Below are 6,823 nucleotides of genomic sequence, written 5' to 3'. Positions count from 1 at the left end.
AGAGAGAGAGAAAGAGAGAGAGAGAGAGAGAGAGAGAGAGAGAGAGAGAGAGAGAGAGAGACCTTCTAGATATATATTAGAATACTTGTTCCATGGAAGAAGTTCGGAAGAGTTCCTTTGGTTTCTACACTTTTGAACACTTTAAGAAGTTTTAGGTAGAGATAGATTTGAAAGCTTAGAAATCTGTTGTGAATTCTTGTGGATCTGTACTTTTTTGTCAGTCAGAAGACTTTTTAGTACTGTTTTATCCTCCTTATTTGTTGCAGGTTTGCTCACATTGTTTATCTCTTTTGGGCTTAAATTTGGTGGTTTGGGTGAAACTGGAAATTCATTCATTTCACGTAGGATTTTAACTTAATGAAATACAGGGTTTTTTTGTTTGTTTGATTGTTTCTGTTTTTTGTTTTTTTTTTTTTTAAGTAGTTCTTTACAATACTTTGAGTATTTTTTTGGTGTGTACTGTAATATTTCCCTGTGTATCTCAGATTCTGTTAATTTGGTTCTCCTTTTAGATTGGTTACCATTGCTGTGATAAAACATCAGGAACAAAATCTTGTGTAGGATAGGGTTTATTTTAACATAGTTCTAGTTCATCAGTGAGGAAAGTCAGGGAAGGAGGTATTCAAGGAAGGAATATGGAAGCAGGACAGGAAGGAAAGATGATGGAACAATTCTTAGTGTTTTGTTCCTCATGTATTTTGTTTCCTTTGATTACATTTTTGGACTACCTGACCAGTGATGGTACCATGCAGTGTGGGCTGAGAGCCCTTCCTCATCAATTATCAATTAAGACAATGCCTCATTATCTTGTCTATAGAACTATCTGATGGGAACATTTTCACAATTGTGGTTCCCTCTTCATCAATGACTCTATCTTGTATCCAATTGACAACAAAACAACACAAAACAAATAAACCAACAGACAACATAGGTCTTGTCTTTCTTTTGATTACCTGGGCCTAATATAATATCCTTCTTAATTTTTTTCAGATAAAAGTCTTTTATATTTGTTGATTCTTTTGTTTTCCATGTTTCTATTTCATTAATATTTGCTCTGTGTTTTATTCTTTCTTATCATCTATTGGATTGGGCTTGGTTGGTTCTTCCTCTCCAAAGTCTTTATTTGCATTATGAAGTCATTTATTTATTTTCACTTTGACTTCTATTTTTTTCATATTGAAAGTTATTTATTTTATTTTATTTTATTTTTATTAATCATTTTATTTGTTTATATTTCAAATGATATATCCCTTCCTGGTTACTCCTCCACAACGAGTCCATCCCATTCTTCCTTTTCCCATCCCCCTTAACCTCTGATAGTGTTCCTCTACCAATTTACCTGCTTCCTTCTCACTCTACTAGCATCCCCCTACATTGGGGCATCAAGCCTCCCTCCCCTACCACTGATGTCAGATAAAGCCATCCTCTGCTACATATGTATCTGGAGTCTTGGCTCCCTGCATGTATACTCTTTGGTTGGTGGTTTAGTCTCTGGAAGCTCTGGGTGGTCCAATTAGCTTATATTGTTCTTATGGGGCTACAGTCCTCTTCAGCTCCTTCAGTCTTTCCCCTAGCTCTTCCACTGGGGCCCCCAGGCTCAATTCAATGGATAGCTTTGAGTATCTTCATCTGTATTGGTCAGGTGCTGGTAGAATCGCTCAGGGAACAGCTATATCAGGCTCCTGCCAGCAAGGGCTTCTTTGCATCAGCAATAGTGTGAAGGGTTGGTGTCTGCTGATGGGATGGACCATGTATGGGGCGATCTCTGTATAACCTTTCCTTTTCATTTTAACTTTTAATGTAAGTTCATAGAGCTATATATTTTATCTTATGCCTGTTTTTAATGCGTGTAAGATCTGCTTTATTTTTAATCAACTAATTAATTAATTATTGTTGTTTTCATTTTCATTTACTTCGCTGAATTAAAAGAAACCTCCTTTGATTTTTTATTCTGCATATTGATCACTTAAGAGTGTGTTGTTTATTTCCATGAATCTTTGTACTTGCTAGATATTCTCTTGCATTTGCCTTTTGTGTTTATTACATTGTGATCAAACAGGATATTTGGTAAGATGTGTTTTGTGCTTCCATGAGTTATTGATTTTGGAGCAACTTCAATGTGACTTTTATGTAGATGTGTATTCTTTGGTGTTTATGCGAAATATTCTATAGATATTTGTTAGGTCCATTAAATGAATGATGTCATTTAATTCCTTTATTTCTTTAGTGTTTTCCCAGATGATGTGTTCAATGAGGAATGTAGGGTATTGAAACCACATACTATTACTGAGATCAAGACCTGAAACTAGATATGTACACGTTTACACTGAATTATCCAATGGGAATATAAGGTAAAGGACTTCAGCTAGCTCATTTCTTGGGTGAGAAGTCTCTGGGAGTTTAAGAATTCTCTGTGCAGGCTGGTTCCTACTGGTCTTGTTTGGAGCAAGCTTTGTGCTGATGAGGAGGTGCTACTTTCATTCTCCACAAGATCATTTTCTTGCTTTTAGTAAAGAGACAAAAAGTCAGAATTATCTTGAGTTTGTTTAACTTTAAACATTTTTATTTTCTACAGCTATTGGGTTAGAGTCGTATGTGTACTGTATTTTAAACTCTTTTTTAAAACCATGTGCAGGGCCAAAAAGTGGGATGAATTTTCAGATATAATTTCCTAGTCAGCTGATGTTCTGGCCACTATTGAATTGGCATCTTTAAAAGGTAGTCTAGAGGTAATATCCTCTGTCTTGCTAGATGAAAAAAGGCTACGATCAATTCTATAGTCATAAAGAAGTGACTTTAATCACCTGCCATAGGTAGGCAGCACAAAACCCTGGAGATTACAGGATGCACAAAGGACCCGACTCATACAGTGCAGTTATAGCCTTATGAAATCCTAAGGAGCGTTAATTATTAGTCTGTGCGGATGAGAAATAATAAATATATGTTGTGTTATATCGCCAAATTTTTGGTCATCTGTTATGCCGCCTACAAAATTGTTAAGTCATACGCTTGACCTGGGTCTCTAAATAGCTGTTCAGAATCTGAGACTGCTGCTAGGGACCAACTACTCACTCTGTGTGGGCAGAACTGGAAGGCAGCAAAACAGTACCAGGAAGCCAGTGAGAGGCAATGCCAACTGGCCTGGGCCCATAAGAAGTGACAGGTATACAACTTGCTTATTTGTATAATAAAAAAAATAACCATACAGTTCATTATGATTTGTACATGCTTGGCCCAGGGAGTGGGACTATTAGAAGGTATGGCCCTGTTGGAGGAGGTGTGTCACTGTGGGTGTGGCATTAAGACCCTCATTCTAGCTGTCTGAAAGCGAGTATTCTGCTAGCAGCCTTCAGATGAAGATGTAGAGCTCTCAGCTCTGTCTATACCACGCCTGCATGGATGCTGCCATGTTCCCACCTTGATGATAATGGACTGAACCTCTGAACCCGTAAGTCAGTCCCCCAAAAATGTTGTCCTTTATTATAACACTTGCATTGGTCATGGTATCTGTTCACGGTTGTAAAACCCTAATTAAGACATAGTTTAAGTAGAAGACAGAAATACAAAAATGCCGATTATTCGTGGGCATTGATGATATAACATGAAGTGATTAGATGATAAATACATGATAAGTAACATAAAATGATAAAAAGCATGACTAATACAGAGCACATTTATGTTGATTTTCTGAGAGCAGAAGTGACAGAAAGTGAAAATCAATGAGACTTTCCAAGTCTTTTGTTTGCCATCTATTCATCCTCATATAAGTTACTTTTCTCTTTTCTTCTTGAGGATATAGATTAAATGTTTTAAATTCTGCTAGGCTTTTGCTATGATTTTACCTTGATGAAGAGGAACTGAGTGTCTCGTGATCTTGCTATGCAAACAACTTCCCCAAAGCCCTATACATCTGGGAGCTCCAATTCATATGACATTGCCAGCTGTGATTTTGCTTCTAAGGAATTTTTTTTGTCAGTTTCTACCATGCTCCTCTGACCATCTAATCATTCTTAAGAAGAAACGGTACATTTTTCTTTTTTAAAGACCAAGATAAGCTGAAAAATATTTATAATATTTTTTGTTCAATTTGGGGAAAGTGTCAGAACTGAGGGAAATAGAATCTAATTAAATAATTTAGAAGAAATTAAGAAGTTTACTAACTTTGTGAATTGTAAAGATCATAATATTTAACTTACTTTTCTAGAAAAAATTAAATTTATACTATAGAAGAAAAAATAATATAATTAGTTTTATTGTATTTTAAATTTCACCCCCCCCTTTACATTTTTAGAGGAGGCTTCAGTTACGGAGTCTTTGAGAAGGTCATTATAGCTTTGTTCTTACAGAGTTCATGCAGTCAATGAAGTATGTATCTTGAGGAGAGATCTGTTGTGAACTTAGTGAATACTGTCCTATGATGTCATACTATTTAACTCTTACCACTTAATTCTGTGACTCCAAGACTCTGCCAACAAGAAGACCATTTGATCTTGGACCAAAAAAAAAAGAGCAAAATGATCTCATTCTGTGGCTGTATCTTATTAACAATGGAAAACATGGCTAGCACTGGGTCACCTAGGGCGTGGAGTGGGTGGACACCCCCACGGTCCCTAAAGGACTGCCCACACGATCTTAGGATCACTGGTGAGTGGAACACAACATCTACTCCAATCCAATTGCACACAGGACCTGAGACAGTAATAGGGCAGCAGAGAACTGGCCTGACCAGGGGCACAAGCCCCTTCTGGTCTGCACCAGCACTGGGTCACCTAGTATGCGCATTTGGTGGATACCCCCACAGTCCCTAGCAGATTTGGCAGACACTCCCATGGTCCCTAGCACACTGCCCAAGCGATCTTAGGATCACTGGTTAGTGGAACACAACAGCTGCTCCAAACCAATAGTGACAGACCTGTGACAGCAAGAACAAGGACACCAGAGCCTTTCCTGACTAGAGGCTCAGGTTCCTTTTAATCAGTTCAGGTTTACCTTGGTTTCAAACAGACCAGACAATTCCACAGTCCTCAAAGGAAATAGCACTTCCATGCACTGTAACACGCCCAGGATCTTAAGACAACAGGATCCCAGGATAACAGGAGATGGGTCACACTAGTATTTGAGTGTCTCAGAGGAGTTTGACTGCCAAGAACTCAGACACATCCAGAATCTCAGGTTCACAGGAGCCCATAATCAAAGAATCATAGAGAAATCTGGACTCTGAGAAGTCCTGAATCAACTGGGATTATNNGAAGGACAGGCTCCAATCAGATATATTGAGGGCAGCAAGCACTAGAAATAATCAGATGGCAGGAGGCAAGCATAAGAACAGAAGCAACAGAAACCAAGTTTACTTGGCATGATCAGAAACAAACTCTCCCACCATGGCAACTCCTGGATATACCATCACACCAGAAAAGCAGGACATGGATCTAAAGTCACTTCTCATGATGATGATGGAGGGCTTTAAGGAGGAAATACTGGAAATCACAGGTAAACAGATAGAAGACTTAAAGTGGAAATACAAAAATCCCTTAAAGAGTTACAGGAAAATGCTACCAAACGCTACCAAAAGGAGATGGAATTGAACAAAACCATCCAGGATCTAAAAATGGAAGTAGAAACAATAATGAGAACTCAAAGGGAGACAACTCTGGAGATAGAAACCCTAGGAAAGAAATCAGGAACCATAGATGCAAGCATCAGCAACAAAACACAAGAGATGGAAGAGAGAGTCTCGGGTACAGAAGATACCATAGGGAACATGGAAACAACAATCAAAAAAAAAATGCAAAATGCAAAAATATCCTAACTCAAAATATCCAGGAAATCCAGGACACAATGAGAAGACCAAACCTATGAATAATAGGAATAGATGAGAATGAAGATTTTCAACAAAAGATATCTTCAACAAAATTATAGAAGAAAACTTCCCGTTCCTAAAGAAAGAGATGTCCATGAACATTCAAGAAGCCTATAGAACCCCAAATAGACTAGACCAGAAAAGAAATTCCTTCTGACACCTAATAATCAGAACAACAAATGAACTAAGACAAAACAGAATATTAAAAGCAGTAAGGGAAAAATGTAAAGTAACATACAAAGACAGGCCTATTAGAATTACACCAGACTTCTCACCAGAGAGTATAAAAGCCAGAAAATTCTGGACAGATGTTATACAGACCCTAAGAGAACACAAATGCCAGCCCAAGCTACTAAATCCAGCTAAACTCTCAATTACCATAGATGGAGAAACCAAAGTATTCCATGACAAAACCAGATTCACACAGTATCTTTCAAGGAATCCAGCCCTTCAAAGGATAATAACAGGAAAACACAAGTTCAAGGACGGAAACAATGCCCTGGAAAAATCAACAAGGTAATCCTTCAAGAAACCTAAAAGAACACAGCCACAAGAAAATGATGCCAACTCTAACAACAAAAATGACAGGAAGCAACAATTACTTTTCCTTAATATCTCTTAATATCAATGGACTCAATTCCCCAATAGAGAGGCATAGACAAACAGATTGGTTCCACAACCAGGACCCAACATTTTGCTGCTTACTGGAAACTTATCTCAGGGGAAAAGACAGACACTACCTCAGAGTGAATCTATTTTTCAAGCAAACGGTCTGAAGAAACAAGCTGGAGTAGCCATTCTAATATTGGATAAACTCGACTTACAATCCAAAGTTATCAAAAAAGACAAGGAGGGGCACTTCATTCTCATCAAAGGTAAAATCTTCCNAGATGAACTCTCAGTCCTGAATATCTATGCTCCAAATGCAAGGGCATCCACATTCATTAAAGAAACTATAGTAAA

This window comes from Mus pahari, chromosome 18 (genome assembly GCF_900095145.1).
Source record: "Mus pahari chromosome 18, PAHARI_EIJ_v1.1, whole genome shotgun sequence".
In the NCBI taxonomy this organism is placed as follows: domain Eukaryota; kingdom Metazoa; phylum Chordata; class Mammalia; order Rodentia; family Muridae; genus Mus; species Mus pahari.
The sequence above is the reverse complement of the archived record's forward strand: the minus strand, read 5'-3'. Positions refer to the sequence as shown.